Source organism: Rhinoderma darwinii, chromosome 2 (assembly GCF_050947455.1).
Source record: "Rhinoderma darwinii isolate aRhiDar2 chromosome 2, aRhiDar2.hap1, whole genome shotgun sequence".
NCBI classification, from domain to species: Eukaryota; Metazoa; Chordata; class Amphibia; order Anura; family Rhinodermatidae; genus Rhinoderma; species Rhinoderma darwinii.
In genome coordinates this window covers 266,619,886-266,638,164 of record NC_134688.1, presented here as the reverse complement: position 1 = coordinate 266,638,164, position 18,279 = coordinate 266,619,886, and the positions used below count along the sequence as shown (strand labels likewise).

Below are 18,279 nucleotides of genomic sequence, written 5' to 3'. Positions count from 1 at the left end.
ATCAAAAAGTCGCATCTACTCCAAAATGGTACCGATAAAAACTACAAGTCGTCCTGCAAAAAAAAAAAGCTCTCCTACAATTGCATCGGCAAAAAAATAAAAACGTTACGGCTCTTCAAATATGGAGACACAAAAACAAATAATTTTGAAAAAAAGTGTTTTCGCTGTGTAAAAGTAGTAAAACCTACAAAAACTATACAAATTTGGTATAGTTCCAATCGTAACAACCCGCTGAATAAAGTTATTGTGTTATTTATACCACACGGTAAACGGCGCAAATTTAGGATGCAAAAAAGTGTGGCGAAATAGCTGGTTTTTTTTCTATTTCCCCCCCCCCAAAAAAAGTTAATAAAAGTTAATCAATAAATTCTATGTACCCCAAAATGATGCTATTAAAAAATACAACTTGTCCCGCAAAAAACAAGACCTTGTACAGCTATGTCGACACAAAAATAGAAAGTGTATAGCTCTTTGAATGAGATGATGGAAAAACGTAAAAAATGGCTTGGTCATTAAGGTCTAAAATAGGCTGGTCATTAAGGGGTTAAAATCCCCAGAAACTACAATAAAATGATTCAGATATTTTGTTTGTAGGACAGCCACCAAATCAGCCAGTACCTCACAGACTACCACATTGTCCGCTGACGGCGGAATATACACTATAACAACAACCACCGCAGGGAATTCACACCGTATATAATAAGGATGCAAGGTTACCACTAGAATCTCAATGTTGCGACAACCGCGACGCACCCTGACAGTCGAATGCCCTTGATGACACCATGTTGTGTTCATGCACAACACTACACCAGCTCTTTTTCTCTTTCCCACTCGATTGCACGTCTCTCTGCTCTCAGTAGATGAAACCCAGGTACTGACATATTGGTGTCTGGGACATTGCCATGTAACCAGGTCTCAGTAAAAAAAGAAGAGGCTACACTCCTCTGACTCCCAACTAAGGCCGAAAATTCATCAGCATTGTTTCCCAGTGAGCGTACATTACCCGTGTTAATAGATGAAACTAAAGGTTTAAATGTCCTGCTTCTCAATTTGATCTTAAAACCGGCTCTGCATCCCCCTATATGGTCTTCACACAAAACTAGGGACCTGAAACTCCCTAACATTAGAGCCTGGCATATGTGCGGATGACATGACGCTGATTGACCTGATTACTGGTGGGAACGACACATCTTATCGACCTGAAATACGTTTGCGGAGGTGGTATAGGTAGAATAATTTAGTCCCGAATGTAGAAAAATCTGAAGAGATTATTGATTTCAAGAAAAATCAACAGGTTCATTCTTTATATGACCTTGAGTTGGAATCTGGTGGATGTGGTAAAACAAAAAGTTTAAGCTCTTCGGAATAACTATATCTCACGATCTGACATGGTCTAATATTCGCTTTAGTCTTGAAGGCCCAGCAGCGGATTTACTTTTTTGCGACTCTTTTTTTAAAAAAAAATGTTTTTAGTGTTTTTTAGTTGTTGCCTTATAAAAACTCTGCAAAACTTCAGAGTCTTTAAACTTTATGGATTCACTTTTTGGTTTGGCATGGCGATGGCGATGGCTAAGGAACAGCACTGGTTGGGTAGAGTTGCTAAAACAGCCATGACTAGGATTAGTTCTGATTGTGATTTTTCAGGGTATCTTTGAGAAGATGTTTACGTATGGCTAACAGAATTCTGAATAACCGGTGTCACTAGGTGCAATGTCTGTTTGATTTACCTTTTAGGTAGAAGACGTAGGGTGTTTAGGAAATGTAGATGTAGGTAACGTTTTTATCTGACTGCAGTGCGTTTTTTAAATAGGTTTAAAATGTTTTGGTCATCGACTAAGTTTCTGTTGTATGTGCGCTAATTCTATTTTTTTAATTTTTCAATGTAATGATTTCTGTTTAAAGGAATTTTCTCATACTTAACTATAAAGCACTCTAATCGAACTGGTTCAGGGTTCTGTGGTTTGAATAAATTTGTGAACCATTGAATTAGGATATTGAGTCTATTTCTCCACAAAACATTACAAAAGAGACTATTTTTATCAAACCTTCACATCGCTAAATAAAGTATACAGGTTTGCATTGAGCTCGTAATCATGTCTTTTATAGTGGAAAATATACAGCATCTATGTAAGCAGTTTAAAACTTAACTCCACTCAATAATTTCTCTTATTACCACCAACTTCACTGTGAGCATTCTACCAAACTATTTCTTAAAATTCAACTTCTGGAGCCCCTGTAAATGTGACATTGTAGGGGCAGAACATAAATTGAGATTAAATATTTTTTACATGTTAAAATCTATACAGAAACATACACCTTTTTTTTTTCTTAAAGTATATTTTTGTGATTTATAGTTTTATATTTTGTCATGTTCCTTTAAACTATTTCTAAACAATTTTTCAGTGTGGTATGGTGCATTCTCTCCTGAGAGGCCACTGCCATTAGGGAATACTGTTGCCATGAATGGGTGTACTTGGTCTGGAACAATGTTTAGGAAGAAGGTAAGTGTCAAAGTAACATCCATGTGAATGCCAGGACCCAAGGTATCCCAACAGAACATTGCCTAGAGCCTCGCACCGCCTCTGCCTGGTCATCTTCATCCCATAGTGTATCCTGGTGGCAACTCTTCCTCAAGTAAGACGCACACGCACACACACACACACACACACACACACACTTTTTGACAGGCACCATTGTAGCAACATCTTCACCTGTCAGTGGTTTTAATGTTATGGTTTTATTGTGTGTGTATTATCAAATTTATTTTTAATCCAGTGTATATGATTATAGGGGCATTTCTTGCCTGAGATTGTTCAAACTACAATAGTTTAATAGATTTCCTTTCCAGCATTGACTAAAAAAAAGTATTACCAATTTAAGGGAATCTGTAAAACTTGAAACGAATTTGTACAATAGCTATATTTCTGACCAATTATACCCTTTTGTCAAGTCACACTTGAATTATAAAGTGCGTGTAAAAAATGAAAAGCTGTTTTTGGGTCATTCTCACGAACACTCCGCAAGTCCTGAACAAAATGAACTATAAAAGACCAAGGTTGTTTTTTTTGTTGTTTTTTGCGCTAACTTTGGCAGTTGTAAAAGACTGACCAAAATATAATTTTCCCTTATAACAAAAGTGTGTGCTTTTATTAAAGATAGATGGTTTGACTTGGCAGCGGTAAATAAGAATTTTATCGTGGAATCAGATATACTGTGGAAGCGGAAAAGATATGTAGAATTGTCACGCGTGAAAACAAACTTATAGCTCCAATTCCTGGCACTATGGAAGAACAGGGTACTGGCTTTATAAACCGAAATAAAGTCGCCCAAGTTTTGTTGTGACCAAGTTCGTTTCAGTTGAGTGTGGCTTCTATCTATGCACTCCATCCTGGAATTCTATATGGTGTGGTTATTGAAATAGTGGCTGAAAATGAAAAGTATGAAAAAAAAGATGACCGAGCAATGCTATATTCTAAGTATTGTAGTATACAGGACACATTAAATCAAATCTCCAGGGTACCTGGAATATCTAGTGTGTGTGTATGTATGTATATAGATATAGATATATATATATAGATATAGGGCAGACAGGTACATAATGATAGAAAGAAAAAAAAAATTCCAAAAAAATGGATCCCGCATCGTCTGTTTGCAGCAAGATTTGGCAGGACCAGCATGGTCACTATCCATTATAACAAATGGAAAACACAGAAACTGCTTCTGTATTTCCTATAAATTAAGTTGGCTATGCATATGCAGCCACCTCTGTGCTGAAAACAGTGAGCATGTGACATTGAATTTAAAGTGCTGGCGTTGGATGCAGGCCTGTGCCACATATGAAGCTGTCCATAATGTGCTAAGTCGACCACCACTGCCCTAGATCCTTTGTCTTTTATATTCCAACTATACACACATCGGGGTGGGAGATTAAAGGAAAGACTGTGGATAATTCCTCTAAGTTATTATTTTTGTCTATCCTCCCTAGCTCTTTTCCAGTGATCAAGAAAGGGTTGCTGAGGCTCTTCAAGGACTGCCACTAGTGTAGTAATACCTTGACACTGAAGATAAGCCTCTACCAGAGAGGTGTAGCTGCAGCTTATTACCCTCTAACCATTGAAATAAACACGCACGCTCGGTCGAGTGTACATGGTTTATGGTGCAGTTGGGAGAAATATCTGTTGGCCGTTTTCTAGTTTGTCCAACGGTTGTCATGTGTATGGTCCGCTTTAGTCTACTTTGCTGTGAAGCTGAAGCAGGGATGGACAATGCTACCTTGACAGATAGCCCTCTTAGCGCAGGGGGTGCACAGTGTCCGGTGTTCTGATCCGTGGACTTTAACAAAGGCAGCAAGTAGAAAGACAGCGCAGCACTCCAAGATATAATTTAGGTGTTTATTCACCGGTTCATGTGCGTAGTTTTAACCTCCATGAGGTCTTTGTCCTAAGCTAGCCATAGACATTAAAAAAAAAAGTCAGCATAACCCTCATATTTTAGCCGTAATGGTCTATGATCTTGTGTGATGCAACATGTCTGATTATTTGTTGCTCAGGGAGATCAGAACAGCCAGATGTTTATTGCCCTCTCCCTATTGAAATAAACAAGTGTGCCAATCCTTCGCTATTTTAATCTTTTACTGCTGAATGTTGAATTTTGGGCTTAACTGGGAATGAGCGAATATATGGCTGATTTTCTAGTTTAACACAACATTAATGATTTATTGAACTATAAAACAGAGCATTCATACAATGTCCTAACAAAGCTGAACTAGTAGACACAATTGACAACGTATATTTTTAAAGGGTATGTAAACCTTTTAAAAGGGATTTTTTTTTCTTTTTTAATAAGGTCAATCAGTGTGTTTTGTGCAGCTGTATCGTGCGCTAAGAGCTGAATTCGTCAGGTCCGCGGGACTAATGGGTTCAGTGAAAGCGGGTCCCGCATGTCTCGGATACGCAGGATCCACCTGTAATCTATCACATATGAGTTATGAACTTCGATGTGATGGATAACCGGCGGATGCTGCGTGTCAGAGACACGCAGGACCCGCTGACACTGAACCCATCATGCCTGCGGACCTGCTCTGTATACAGAATACAGGGCAGATGTATCTCAAAAAGTAAAAATAATTTTTAATAAAACTAATTATAAAGTTGCACAAAACACACTGACCTTTTTATTTAGAAATCCCTTTCAAAGGTGTACATAGCCTTTAAGTATTATTCAGGTAGCTATTTGACATATTATAAGCCCAGAGTCTAAAACAAGTAGCTTTGTGTGTACACTATATCCAATAAATTACTGTAGAACAATAGAAAGTGGTCATATGTTAGTCCGGAATACAGTCACCTGCATTGTGTCATTGTGTCTACAAGTGGTAGGAGACCGGCTCTCTGGGAATAGAGAACCTCTGGAGGGTGGAGCAGTGAGGAAGTCTATGAACAGAAAGGACGGATCAAATAAGTCATTATTACTGCACAGTGCGGCTCCAGAGGTGGTGCAGCTGCATCTTCACACGCAACATCTCTTACGTGAGTGTAATTCTGCAAACATATACAGCACAGGAGATGATAGGGGAGAGTTAGTTCTATATATCTATCTTTCTATCTATGTTTGTGTAAGATCTAGTTCAGTGTAGGGTACTATGGGGTATCTTAAATATTTCTTGTGTCTGGGGCTAATATTTTTATTTTCTCACTGTAATTTTAGAAAGAGGTTGTGAAATGCTAATGAAATGACGACAATATAATTGTGGTTATGGGGATATTTGTTCTTTTCATCTAGTTAAATAGTTTTACAGATATCTCTCTTTTTTTCTTTAATGAGATTTTATATGTGAATCGCTTTCATGATGTATTTTATAGCCAATATTTATTGTGGATGCAATGCAACAGTGTTTGATCACTTTGAAGTGTTTTAGCATTTTTAGGCTAATAATTTGAAAATAGAAAATAAACTGTTTTCAGATATCCATGGGTTACATCTATGGACTATATATCTTATATAGTCACTTTAGTCATACTACACTATGTGGCATATAAGAGGCTCCCTAACTGACTGGGCTGAACAAACATGTCTCACTGAACAACTTAGTAGCTGTACTGGCGAGTTTTCAGCCACGTTCAGACCAGGTGGATTTGTTGCATATTTTCAGTGCAGTTCAGTACAATGCTAGTGGATAGGGTTGTAGAAAACCTCATTCACACGTGACGGAAAAAATATTTATTTGGATTGCAAAGGGTAAAAACCACAGCAATATCCATGGAAAAATTGGCATAACTCTGTGTACATCTGTATATAGCCTAATATTAGATGTATATCCAATACCTGTTCACGAGGTATGCTTAAAGAGGTTTTCCACTACCGGATAGGTCATCAGTATATGATCAGTGGGGTCTGACATCCAGACCCCGCACCAGTAAGCTGTGTCTGCTGCCTGCGTGCACCTGGTGTCATTGCACAGTATGCAATGTATGGAGCCGGGAGCAGTTGACTCCGTACATTGCATAGCAGCCGTGCTGCCAAACTGCAGCTCTGCTCCTGTTCACTTGAATTGGAGCAGAGCTGCACAATTCAGCAGCTCGGCCGCTATTCAGTGACCGGAGCTATCTGCTTCTGGCATGGACATTTGGTGCTCGGAGGCAACCGGAGCGGCTGATCGGTGCGAGGTCCGGGTGCCAGATAGGTCATCCGTTGTCTGGTAGTGGACAACCCCTTTAAGGCCTTGTTACATGGGAAAACAAGCATCCATGTGAATGTTCATTCCCGATCATTGCCCTGTGTAAACATAGCAATGATCAGCCAATGAATGAGCAAACGCTCAGTCATCAGCTAATCGTATAATTTACACACCAATAAATAACGGCGTTGAGGGCGATATTGTGTCGACATAATGGAAATGCATGGGGATGAGCGATCGTAGTAACGATCTCTCGTCCCTATACATTACCAATCGTAGCTCCTTGTGGAAATCTTATTCCATAACCCTAGACAACCATGAATAATGGATATCAATATTAACCTCTTCACCACCCAATACCACCATAGGCACTAGAGCCACTCTATACCCCTAATTTGCCAGAGATTTTTGGTAAAAAAAAAAAAAAGGGGTGGCACATGATTTAATACTTAAAGGGTAACTAAACATTTAAAACAACTTTTGTCATAGCAACATGTCAGAAGTTTTGATCGGTGGGGGTTCGAGCACTGACCGAGACCCCCACCAATTGCTAAAATAGAAGCCTCAGGTGAGCTCTGTGTGGCTTCGTTCTTCTCTTTTCTCGGAAAGCCAAGCAAGTAGTGTACGGTCTCAATAGAAAGTCTATGAGCAAAAACACCGATTGCTCAGCTTTCTGAGAAAAGACTATCGGAAACTAAGCAGCACAGCGTTAACCTAAGTGCTTCTGCCACTTTATTTTAGCGATCGATGGGGGTCTCGGTGCTCGGACCGATCAAGACTTCTGACATGTCACTATGACACGTATTGAATAGTAATACTCCTGACTAAGCCGGTCGCAGGCGAAACGCGCGTCGAGGCGTTCCTGTGCCATCTCTCCACGTCCCGTACTGCCATCATGTCCACAGGTATATTAGTTTTCACATAACCTTTTTTGGCATATATCTGTTACTTTTGCCTGTTTCTGCGCCGTTGATCTGTAGCGGGCATTTGCTATGCATATTTTGCAACGGGCAGCATTTCTGTTATAGATGTAGCCGCATATACATATACTTTGTATACCTTATTGGCATTTTATGATACTTGTGTGTATGGCATGTGCAGTATTGGGACGTGTTTCAGAGTTTGGTTGTCTCTTGTTTCCCTCATGGTATGTTGTCATCTTTACCTGACTGCTATTTCTCCTGATATATGATCCGTTACTTTTGTTGTATTTATTATTGTAATACCATGTATCGTTATGTAATAATAAAGATGTATATTTTTTACTATTCATGGTAGTTATCTTCATATTCTATTGGGATGTTATGTCCCTTGCGCTTTTGCGCTTTGTAGGTTGTTTCTATGTCACTATGACACGTCAGAAGTTTTGTCAAATTTTACCCCTTAAATGGGGCTCAAAGTGGGGATTGACTCAGTCTTACAGACACGTGTCACGGTGTCTCACACACACTCGTCGTCACTGTCCGCAACCAACACATGCACCAGTTGTTTGTGAGTAGTCTGGGTATTAGGGTATGTTCACACGGCCTATTTTCGGCCGTTTTTCGGTTGCAAACGCCTCCAAACATCTGCCCATTGATTTCAACGGGAAAAATGGTGTTCTGTTCCAATGGTCCGTTTTTTACGCGGCTGTTTTGAAAAACGGCTGCATAAAAAAGCGGCCGCAAAAAAAGTGCGGGTCACTTCTTAGGACGTTTTTGGAGCCGTTTTTCATAGACTCTATTGAAAACAGCTTCAAAAGCAGCCGTAAAGAACGCAGCGAAAATCGCGAGTGGCTTAAAAAACTCCTGAAAATCGGGAGCTGTTTTCTCTTGAAAACCGCTCCGTATTTTCAGATTTTTTGGACTCCGCATGTGAACATACCCTTAGAATATAAATAAGTGTTGAGTCTGATCTGTCAGACCCTGAGAAACTGAGACCTCCCTATATATTAAAATAAGTCATAGTCTGAAACGTAGCGCAGGCAGCACCAAAGTCAACACTGGTAGGCGCAGAAAGCATTGTCTTACTACGGTATCTCTGATGCAATTGGTAGGTTAGCCTAGGTAAAGACCGTAAAGCTCAGGGTGCCTGGAGCATCAATTCAGTACTAGGTGGCTAATCCCTATGCTGCCTGCAGCAGTGTATTAATTAGCCTGCAGGATGTAGCTGAGGCAAAAGTCAGCTCTTCATGGGTAGTTCCATCCAGTGGTGCACAGAGGAGGGTGCTACTGAGGGGTTGTTTAATTTTGCATAACTTGTTCTTGAGTCCTTTTCACCTCTGGGCATCACTGAACTGGGTCTTGAAATGTGATCTGATCAGCGTTCTGTATTAATTTTTAGGTCTGTATTAGTTTAGGGGGTATAGTCTGAGGTCTATATTTATTTAGTGCTCTGGTCTGAACTTATTTAGGAGTCTGTTTTCAGGGCCTGAAATATTTTTGTGGATAAGATGCTTCCCCTACCCCAATCCTGCATTTTCTACATATGTGGCTGATGGGAGGGATTGGGAAACTGCTGGGTGTTAGAGAAGGATTGATGCAGCAGGAAGGAGAAGGAGCTTTGCAGGTGATACTTCTGGTGCTCTATGGTTACCTTGGCAGTAGTGTGCACATTTATAGTTTTTCTAAATCACTTGCATTGCAGATTCTGCTTCTAAATAGTAGTATAATGTACTGGCCGCGGTCCGTGCTGCAGGCTGCTCATAACTGTACACTAGGAGACAGTGCGTCTGTTTCCTTTTTTCGGAAAGCCGATGTAGCGGTGTACAGGCTCATAGACTTTCTATTGAGCCTGTACACCATTACATCGGCTTTCCGAGAAAAGCCTAAGTGCCTCAGCACTCACCCGAGCGCTTCTGCTGCTTCGTTCTCACGATCGGTGGGGGTCCCAGTGCTCAGACCCCCACCGATCAAAACTTCTGACATGTCACTATGACATGTCAGAATTTTGTTGAAGGTTTAGTAAACCTTTAAAAATCCATAGTTTGGTCCTGTGTGTACATTTTGTTGTTTGCCATGATGTAGGTGTTGTCATATAGGTCCTTACACATCCTTAATGAGTTTGTCCAGGATTAGAAAAACATGGCTGCTGAAGAGTATTGCAGGTCCGCTCCATTGAAGAGAATAGAGCAGAACTGTAATACCACATACAACCTGTGGACAGGTGTGGTGCTGTGTTTCAAAGAAAGGCGCTATGATTTTCTAATCCTGGACAACTCCTTTCACATACTCTAAAGGGACCTTTTGGAAGTTCTCCCACAAGTTACTATATCCCCTATATGGGGAGCAACTAAAAGGGAGTACATAAGAAATGTAGTCTATTAGAAGTGGCTGTTGTCACAGTGCCAGCAAAGATTATTTCCCCCTTGCAGAGCAAGCTAATATCTACTCAGAATAGGTTTTTGTACTTCAGAGTTAGAACGTCCTTTGTAATAAGTTTGGTAAACAAAATTGTTACACATTACTACTTTAACACGACAGTAAAAAAAAAAAATGGCCATTAAAAACTGATCAACTGTCAGATTTTCATGGCCATGTTGCATCAGTGTGTCTCCAAATTTCCATCCATTTCCAATCCGTCTGTCTGTTTTTAATGGCCGTTTGTCATCCGTTTGCTATTCGTTTTTCATGGACGTTAAAAAAAAAAAAAAAAGGATGTATTTAATTTGTCAAGGTTTTTTTCCCAATCCCCCTGAAAACACAACAGAGCTCCTGTAGATAGTGTCACTGTGCCCACTGTAGATAGCGCCACACACCTCCCTAGATAGCATCACCCCCCTTGTAAATAGCACCACCCCCCACCCATGTAGATAGCGCTATTGGGGCCCCATCTAGGAGCGGAATCCCCAGCCAGAGCATTGCCGACACTCTGGCTGGAGATTCTGCTGCCGGTGGTGACCCTGACGTCACTGTCCATATATGGACAGTGAAGTCAGGGACTCCTTCAGGAGCGGAATCTCCAACGCTCTGGCTGGGGATTCTGCTCCTAGAGGGAGCTCTAATTGTGCTATTTACAGGGGGGGGGGGTTGTAGCGTTATCTACAGGGGGTGGTGGGCTTTCCCAGGACCTGAGTCCCTGGCCAGAGAGTTTGAGACGCTCGGGCCGAGGACTCCATAGTCAGTGATGTCAGGGGCTTCCCTGGGCTCAGCTCTTAAAGTAGCGCTGTGCTCTGGGAGTCCTCTTGGCCAAGATCAGTTTTTAACGGCCTTCCTGATTCCTTAAAACGGCTGTTAAAAAAACGATCTATTGAGTTCTATAGGGGCCGCCGGTCCATGAAAATGACCAAAAATAGGACATGTCCTATTTATTGACGGTCAGTATTAACGGGCATTAAAAAAATGGGCGTGTGAATACACCCATAGAACTTCATTGTTCTGAAAACGGCCATGTGATGGCCAAATTGTGTGGTCATTTGCATTTACAAGTGAGCCATGTTTCAGCCGCATGTAGATGCTGTTACATGGGTCCGTATCCTTAGCCAGAAGACACCGAGCTCTTTCACTTTCCTTAGAGCAGGGGCTCTGGAATTCTGCCCACTGAAGGATATATTTAGCAATGACCTTGCAGAGGGATTGCACAGTTACATTGACATTTTTGCAGATTATACTAAACTGTTTAAAGTAATTAACCTAAAGGAAAACAATATTCTGTTACAAATGGATCAAATAAGGTACATCAAAAGTATAGATGCACATGGAATAATGCTTCCAGTTTTGGTCAACCACATGCAAGAAAGACATAGCAGAGCTTGAGCAGGTTCAAAGGCAGGCAACTAAAGTAGTAAATGGAATGGGTGCATTACAGTACCAAGAGATTTTAAAATTAGCGTTATTTAGTTTAGGAAAAAGACGGCTGAGGGGTGAGCAAATAACTAAGTATAAATATATCAAATGTCAATACGGAGATCTCTTTCCTGATCTTTTTATACCTGGGGCTGTAATTATAAAAAGAGGGCATCCTCTACATCTAAAGGAAAGAAGGTTTCTATACAAACATAGAAGGGAATTCTTTACTGTAAGAATAGTTAGACTAGGGAATTCTCTGCCAGAGGAAGTTATGGGGAATTCATGGAAAGAGTTCAAAAGAGGCCTGGATGCCTTTCCTGAGTGTAATACTATTATAGGGTATGGTTACTTGAAAACTGTGGATGAGTTGTCGATCCAGGGATTTTTTTCTGTTTGTCATATTCAAGTCGAAAATTAATTTTTCCCTAAGATCAGGAAATTGGCTTTTGTCTCATTGGTGGTTTTCTTTCCTCTGGATCAACACTGCAGAATATTAGCCTGAACTGGATGGACGTATATCTTTTTTAGCCTTACAAACTATATTATAGTATAGTACTGTTGCTGAGGAAGCAGGAAGCAGTAACATTTGATGTCAGTACAATGCAGCTCTGTTTCTGATGGTCCGATTGGCACAGGCCCCCAATATCCTCAAGTAAAAACTACTACCCCAGGAAATATTTAACCATGTTGTTACATTTCTCAACTGAGTAGTGGATCCACTAAGCCACAGTCGGGCTGGATAAACAGGTGCAGGGTCTGAAGAATCTAACCATACTTTAAGCCTTAACCCACACAAGGAGGTTTAGGCTTCCCCAGTTGGTTTCCCAGGTCACGGTCCCTGGAATAGTCACCAATTGACATCAGATATGCTGCCCTCTTTCCCCTTTAATATTTGTATTCGTAATAGAACCCTTTGCAGAACTCATAAGATCACACCCTCAAATACAAGGTGTACAAATTAATAATTCTACTCGTAAAATTGGCTTATTTGCAGATGACATTATAATAGCCCTGAGAAATCCATTATCTTCCCTCCAAACTGTATCAGAAACAATCAAGATATTTATCTTACTACAAAGTCAATGATAATAAATCATTACTTCTAGGTTTAAACATACAACCGCAAATGAAGGACATTATAACCCATTCCTTTCCATTTAAATGGCACGATCAATCTATCCCATATCTAGGTATAGAACTAACCTCGTCAATCAAGGCCTTGATTGATAAGAACTTTAAACCTCTAATTGTTCAACTTCAGAAAGATTTAGATCATATGAGTAAATCTGAACCATCCTGGTGTGGTAGAATTGCGTTATATAAAATGATGACCTTACCTGTTATACTATATAACTTACAAAACCAGAAAAAAGAACAAGTCACGACCAGGTAATTGAAAAAATACAAACAATCTTTATTAAAGTCAATTAGACACACAGAAAAAAACATATAACAGTTATATATAATAAAATACCATAGACCCTCAAACAGAAACGGAATCCGAACATAAAAGCAGAGTGTCCCCCCAGATGTACAAATGGTCCAATACCTCCTATACATGGCTAAAGTGCATACATATAGATTACTGAGCAGGTGCTAGGCGTGGTACGCCCTGCACAGATGGACACATAAGTGCAATATAAAAAAGTATATATAAAGTGCAGTCCTAAGTATACATAACATGCAAGGCAATAAATTGTACTATATAACTTACGAACAATTCCCATTCTTATCCCCCTCCATATAATAAACCAACTACATAAACAAATGTCTAACTTTATCTGGTCGGACAAAAAACCAAGGATAGCTTTAAAAACGATGTCACAACATAAATCTGATGGAGGTTTTAGTGTTCCGAATCTGAAGTTGTATCACCATGCTGCCATACTAGACCAACTCAAAGAATGGTGGCTCCCTCATTCTGATAAGAAATGGGTAGACATAGAAAAAGCTTCCCTAGGAGTAGATAACTTAAAAAATATATTGTACTCAAAAGCCATTAAATATAGACCAGAACACGGCTCCACATCTACAGTACATGCTACTTTACAGATTTGGAACAATTTTACTAAATATAAACATCTGGATATGCCTACCAAAATAGAGAAAATCCCATTCCAAATCTTGAATGACTTTCTTCCAGATCTAGACATAAACAGCTGGATAAACGCAGGTTTAACATATATAGATGATCTATATGTGGAAATTAATCTCTGTTGCTTCTCTGACTTATCATTCAGATACAAACTAGATAAAACTCAATTTTACAAATTTCTGCAGATAAGAACTATTATGAGAGAGATTCCATATCCATTACTCTCCCTACCTATGCCGGCTTCTACGTACTTAAATAACCAATTAAAAACAAAGGTATTAACACGTTTTATCAGATTGGTTCCCAATCATTCAACTTTGAAAATCAAACACCTATATCTAAATGGCATAGAGATCTGAACGGCCAATTTTCAAGAGACCAGTGGTTAAGAGCATTCTCCATCTCTCTTAAATCCTCTTCCTGTACTAATCATCAAGAATTATATTATAAAATATTCTATGGATGGTATTTCACTCCGTATAAACTTTCCAGAATATATAGTGATGCATCACCCCAATGTTGGAGAGGTTGTAACCATTTGGGATCCATACTTCACATATTTTGGGAATGTCCTTTATTATTAACCTTCTGGCAATCAATTTGCGCACTACTAAATGAGATTACAACTCAAAATATTAACCTCACGCCGGAACTTGGGTTACTACGGCTTGGAATTGATGTTATTCCCAAACAATTCCAAATTGTAATATGTCATATTTTAATATCTGCCACATCAGCTGTAGCGTTCAGATGGAAAACATGTAACATCCCGACCATCACAGACTTCATTAAAAAAGTCAATACAAACTATCAATATGAATATATTTATGCCTGTAGCATACAAAGGCATTACCGGTTCTGTAAAGATTGGATGTGTTGGAATAATTCTGTATATGCCGTACCACTCCCTTTCTAGTGGGAGCTCATACGTTGTCTGTTGTATACATTTTATTTTTTCTTTATGATGACCTGTATACGTTCTTCACAACATTTATTTTATTTACCTTTCTTTTATTATCCATATTATTTTGAATCCCATTTTCTCAAAATGTTAAAACTCATAGGAATTAACAATTTAATTATTATTTGAGACTTTAACTATTTACTTCTACATGCGAGTAGAACTGTTCACATATATATTCTGATGTCTCAACTGTTTAATAAAGACATATTGAAACAGACATCAGATATGCTGTAGTGTAAAACTTGTAGCAAAGTCAGGAATGTAGCCAGAAGTCCTCAACAAATAAGCGGTTAGGATACAACAAGAAGTAGGATAAGATGCAGTCAAAGTCAGGAGATAGGCCAGAAGAAGAAGAATTATGTGACAAATCCAAGACCAGAATGTAAACCCAGGAACATGGCTAAGATCAGGATTAAGGTACAGAGTCAAATAACAATAGAAACAATAGTCAAACATAGAAATAGCCAAACTTAAAAGGCAGGCGAGGATAGAAGGCCAGAGTCGACTTAAAATAAGCCGACAGGACCAACGTCATCCAACCTGACGCTGCTGGCTGTGCAGCGGGGAAAGGTCCACAGCTGAAGATAGTGGCAGCAGCTTCTAGCAACTGGACACCTCTTTTTATGCCTCTCAAGGAGACATGCTGCTGTAACCAGGTAATGTGAGTATCTGCGCCCCCCTTCTTAGGGCCCATCCCTGAAAGGGTAAAGAGAGCATTGAGGGGATACTTCAAATGAAACTTCCTTACGAGCTTTGGAGCATGAACGTCCTCCTTAGGAGTCCAGGTTCTCTTTCTTTAGGACCATATCACTTCCACTCTATTAGGTAATGGTCTAACACGAACCGTCTTACAATGCAGGATTTGCTTAAGCTCAAAATCTGATGAGGTCTTGAGAGCAAGTGCAGAAGTCTTGACAAGAGACATGGAAACTATTGGTAATCTGGAGGGAAGGTGTAAAATTCAGTCGAATGATAACTTAGTTTATCTGCTTAAGTACCTGGAATGGAAGTTCATAAATTGAGACCTTAAGTTTGATATTCTTTGTGGACAGCCAGACATGATCTCCAGGAACAATTCTGGGACCCAGGCTTTAGTGCTTGGCATTTGCATCTGCCTCCAAATTCTTGTGGACCTTAGTTCAGATGTCCGGAAGATTATTGCTAACCTCTACAACAGCAGGTTTCTGAGGCTGTGGTGTGATCGAAAGGGGAATATTAAGACTTTGACCGTAGACCATCTCAATTGAAGATTTACTTAATGACCTGGAGTCCAAGGTAGATGCTCGGAGCAATTATCCTGATGATCATTAGCATAGGTTCAGAGATACTGTTCGGGAACCCGGTTAATTCGTTCTGTCTTTCTGTTAATCTGAGGATAATAACAAGAGGAAAAGTCCAGAGAGATCTTTAAAGAGTTACACAGTGCCCTGTTAAAATTAGAAACAAACTGTAGTACCCAATCTGAACTGAAAGACCATGGAGGCAGAATATTCCCTTAAGGAATAGTTAAACCAACCAAGGAGCTGAGGACAGACCAGACAGCGGTACAAAATAGTATATTTTAGAGAACCGATCCAGCACTACCAAGATGTTAGTGAATTTCTGAGCAGGAGGCAAAACTGGGACAATGTCCATATAGATCTCAGTCCAGGGATTGGTTGGAATCGCAAGGGTTGGATGAAACCTAGAAGGTTTAAACTGAGCACAGGGTGGTACAGGGTCAAAAAAACTCTTCTTCATTGTGGTCACCAATATTATTGTGAGAGCCATTCGCTCGTCTTTTTGAATGCAGTGTGTCTTTACATCAATGACAAATGAACTCAAGATATCACCCTCTGGTGGAGATCAGGAGGCACAAAGGAACATTGTAGTGGCACAAATACAGTTGAGATGAATGATAAGTGTTGGATCCTCAGGGAGAAAATCATAAAGAACAAAGGACCTGGAAAGAGCATCAGCTCTACAATTTTTGTCGGCTGGACGATAAGTGTAGAAAAAAAATCAAACCGTGAAAAGAAGAGTACCCAACATACTTGACATGAATTAAGTCTTCGAGCAGACTGGAGAAACTCCAAATTTTTGCAGTCAGTGAAGATATTTATAGAAAACCTTGCACCCTGCAATAGATTCACTGCCTGCTATTCTCGGTCTCCAATGGAATAGCTTTTCTCAGCAGAAGAGAACTTCTTGGAAAAGAGCCACATGGAATGTGTCTTTTACCCTCAGACTTTTGGAAGCATTGACCTCAAAGAAGAACGTGATGACTGAGAACCAGAACCAACAAGAAGCATGTCTTGAGATGGCAGGAGGCTTGAATTGCAGAAGCTGACCAATCTTTGGTATTGGCCCCCATACCCACAGGTTGGGGCCAGTCTTAAATAGCAGATACCTTGACTAGGACCATAAAAAGGCCCTCAGAGGAGAGTATATAGCCCAGGAATAGAAATTCTGATCTTTCAGGCATTTCTCCAACTTGACATATAGGGATTTTTCTCAGAGCTGGACATGGGAACGATGAGTTTTTAGATCTTTGGAGCAGATAGAGATATTGTCTAGCTAAACCATGACATTACAAAAAACATCCTTGAAGATGTCATTCACAAACGGTTGTAAAACAGTATGGGCTTTGCAGAGAACTAATGGCATTACCAGGTATTCATAGTGCTCATCCCAGATGTTGAAGGCAGTTTTCCACTCATCTCCATCCATGATTCGAATCAAATTGCAGGCCCCGCGCAGATACGTCATAAAATAACAAACCCGATTGATGACGTCGAAGGTAGCGGGTATCTGTTTTCCACAGCAATTGTATTAATTCTATTGCCTTAGGGTTCAGTCCTCCTTCTTGATGAAGAAGCATCCAGCTCAGTTAGGCGAGGCGGATACACTGTCTTTAAATTCTCTGTGATGTAGACACAGATTGCGGACGAGCTGTAATTTGTATTGGTACCACTTTTTGGTACATACAAAATTTTGATCACTTTTTATTACGTTTTTTTAGAGCTAAGGTGACCAAAAAACAGCGATTCGGTACTTTTTAAATGTTGGTTTTTTTACGGCGTTCGCAGTGCAATAGTGCATTGTAATAGTTCTGACTTTTACGGACACAGAAATACCAATTTATTTATTTTTTACATTACTTTAGAGGAAAAATGGGCAAGGTTTATCTTTTTACCTTTTCAATATTTTTTGTAATACTATAAACTTTATTTAACCATTTAAAAAAATATATATATTAGTTCCCCTAGGGGATTTGAACCAGTAATAGTCAGATTGCTTGTACAATACACTGTAATACTAATGTTTTACAGTGTATTGTCATTTTTACTGGCTCCTATTGAGCCCTGCCAGAGGCCCCCAGGCTGCAATGACAACCATCGGCACCCTGCGATCGCATTGCGAGGGGCCAATGGGATGTCCGAAGGAACCACCCACATTTTTCTAACAGCTTAGATGCTTTTGACTGCAGGATCTATGTGGTTGAATGTCCAGATTCAGAGTTCTCTCTGTTCCTAGCCGTTTATGCAACGTGTGAGCCCATGAGCCCGCTCCATACTTTAACACCTGTACCAGGACTTTCAATGTCATCCTGGTGTGTCAAAGGGTTAAGGACCCTCACTTGAAGTCACACAGGAAAAGTTTGATGGGGGATGTGTTCCTGCGGAATAAAAAATGAATTGAACGAAGTTAAACGTAGTCACAAGGGAAATCTAAAGTCGCCGCAGAAGAGAATGTCCAATAAAAATTTACAGCTGGGCCGGTTCCAGAAAGGCCATAC

The 18,279-nt window shown here is 39.9% G+C and overlaps 1 protein-coding gene across 1 annotated transcript in view; it reads left to right on the top strand.

The window, feature by feature from the left end:
* Positions 1–5,481: 5,481 nt before the first annotated feature.
* Positions 5,482–18,279, top strand: part of LOC142741808 (uncharacterized) — an 83,946-nt gene continuing 71,148 nt past the window's right edge. The window contains exon 1 of the mRNA XM_075851140.1: positions 5,482–5,528. The gene's annotated coding sequence lies outside the window, so the exon portion shown is untranslated. The remainder of the gene's footprint in view (positions 5,529–18,279) is intronic.